A 2,973-nucleotide genomic window follows, 5' to 3' on the forward strand; every position below is an offset into this window, starting at 1 on the left:
TGGGAAATAAGTAATCACTGAGATCGAGTTGTGAAATGCATTGCTGGTATGCTGATTCTGGGGACCTGCTTCGATCTCTATGTATGAGGAGTGTCTATATTATTTCAGCTGGTTGGGACCGAAACAGAGCTATAAATAGAGAGGAAACACACCACTTATAATCATCAGACAGCCAGAAAACAACTTGAAATGAGTACTAATGTCGTTCTGAGCATCGCAGATGTTTTAACAGGCAACTGTTACCAAATGGCCAAAACAAAGTGCAGCTTTAGTGGAGGTTAGCTCATGTATGTCCTTGGTCAAGAAAATTTACCAACCCCAGGGTATTGCACTGCCAGGAGGTGTGTTAAAGATTAAGTCAGATAAAGACAGACTCTGAGGTCAGAGCCCTCTCAGTCCTGTTAAGCCTGCTATGAAAACATACACAGCTTCTTTGTGCATTTTTTGGAAAATGTGGAAGCATTTTGCTTGACGCGGAGTTAGAGTTTCAAGGTTAAGGCCTTCAGTCCCCCACAGGGTGTGAGAAGGGCCGGTGTGGGTTCATGTGTGTGTGTGTGATCTCTTCTTTTGATCAGCATTTGTCTGCATCAGATGTGTTGCATGTGTGTTGTGGTGTTTGTGTGCCTTTGCTCATCAAATATTAATAGTGTGAATCTTCATACTCTGCATAAGTAGTACAGTGTGTCTGTGCACAACACTGACGCTGACATGCATGTAAGTGTTTGCACACTGCAATGAACAAGTGTGTTTCTTTAACGGTTCAAAAACAAAGAGCAGCATTCACAAGCAGATCATCATCCTTCAATTTTTCCCTCCTCTCCTTTTACAGTTTTTTTTTTTAATTGATGTTTCATTGTAACAAGGATTCATGTAATGAGAGAGGAAGAAGGAAGCGCCTACAGAAATAAACACGCCTGTTAATATGCGCAACTGAAATCAGCTGTTGCCACTTCTTCTTCTACCTCGGTGTTCTCCTTCAAATGGCTTTTCTCTCCCTTCAGTCTGTTTTTTTCCTTTCCAAATGTAGAATCTTCAAGTCAGACTTATATACTTGAGGGTGCTATGCACTTTTTCCCATTTGTCACTTAAAATTGCCCATAAGTTTTCAATCAGTGAAGGAAAATAAGAATGGGTCTCATTTATTAATACGTGCATGGAAATGGTTGGAATCCATGAAATCTGAGTACAAACCAGTTTCAGTTTTATTACTCTGCATATATTAGTCAGTCATAATCATTCTACTGCAATCTGCATACCCCCAAGATGCCTTTTTACTACATAAAGAAATATGCTCACCTCAAGTGAAAAACCCAACAAATCAGCACAAGAACGTGAAAAAACAGAGTGATACCAATCAGGGTCTCGGGGATTTTAAACCTTTTAAACTGTTATTGTAAGTTTTGAAGGGCTTTAAAACAAGACTGTTATCTCTCAGGCATGTTTCAAAGCGGCATTATGTGACACTCCAGGATTAAAATGCACTTGAGTATTTAAAGCTGAGATATGATCAGTATGAATGTGAATGTGTACAGTGTATGAAATATCTGAAAGTTTTTTTCTTTTTTCTTTGCATTGGAGAAACCTAATGGTTAGAGAGCAGTGGTTCATAGGATTGTTAGGCTAAAGTATTACGGTCGTTACACGCTGAACGCTTTGTGAAAAAATGCCACAAAATTCAAATTGTTCCTGTCATATCCGAGCTTGCTGTGTTACGTATATAGGCAATGAACACAAAAATTTGTCTTGAAAAAAGACACTGTGGAAAAAAACATGAAGTTGACATTAAGCCTGATGTTGCTAATAAGAAAAGTGAGAAACTAAGATTCTGGGTCCATCCAATTCTCATGAGAAGTCAGAAGCAGTGAGAATTTCATGGTTTGATCCATGAGTTGATGTTGTATTGTCACTGCGTTCATACATATTTCAGGATGCTAGAGGGGCAGTTTGAACTCTTGTTGTCAGATCTGAGGTGGTAGAGGGTTTCAGAGAGTTAGAACAGCGTCTAGCTGTGTGTCTCAGGTAAGATAGTATTATTTTACTATTTCTATTATTCTCTGGATACTGGTAAGGCTCAGGCTACGTCCACACGTACATGGCGTTTTGGATCACTGAAAACAGAGGTTTTTAGAAACTCCTGCCAGGGTTTTCAATTTTCAAAATGTTACACCACCTTACTGTTTGTATGAGATGAATTTCTACAATGGCAGACATAGACAATATACTGTTGCTGTTAATCCTACTATCTCCAGCTTTTACATGCTTACATATACAAACACAGTTACTGTCCCTCCATTTAGAAAGACTTCTTCTATGCGCCATCTTTGCTTACTCTTTCCATCTCAGGCTTCTAGACTTCTGATTGGCCAACTAAGGTATCCTTGGCTGACGTCTTAGTCTTAGCTAACTTAGCAATCAAACATTTTCTGGCTTGAAAGAACCAACATAGTGGGGCCCACAACACTGAAGCGTCATAATGCACAATTCAGTTCCACTGGGTGACTTCATAGTGACCACCTCAGTCTTTTATATGCATTGTGAAGTAGTTCAATATAAAAACACACACCCTAACCTCAACCTTGACCCCTAACCCTAACCTAACCGTATTTGATAGCTTTAATACGTAATTAGTTTGTATTAAAATTGTGGTGGGAAATAAGTAATCACTGAGATTGAGTTGTGAAATGCATTGCTGGTATGCTGATTCTGGGGACCTGCTTCGATCTCTATGTATGAGGAGTGTCAGTGTGATAGCAAAAAGAATACAAAGACTGTTGACCAGCAGCTTCAACCTCCCCGTGCTTTAAATGTTGTCTTTTTTGCACTTGAGTTAGCTCACAGAGCTTTAAATTTTAAGGCAGGTAACAGCTGAACAAGCGTAACAACGTTCCCAACATCTTTTTAAGATCCGCTGGAAGTGATCTACACTCAACAAAAATATAAACGCAACACCTTTGTTACTGCTCCCATTCCCCA

Source organism: Haplochromis burtoni, unplaced genomic scaffold (genome assembly GCF_018398535.1).
Source record: "Haplochromis burtoni strain Fernald_Lab_line unplaced genomic scaffold, NCSU_Asbu1 Contig_196, whole genome shotgun sequence".
NCBI lineage: Eukaryota > Metazoa > Chordata > Actinopteri > Cichliformes > Cichlidae > Haplochromis > Haplochromis burtoni.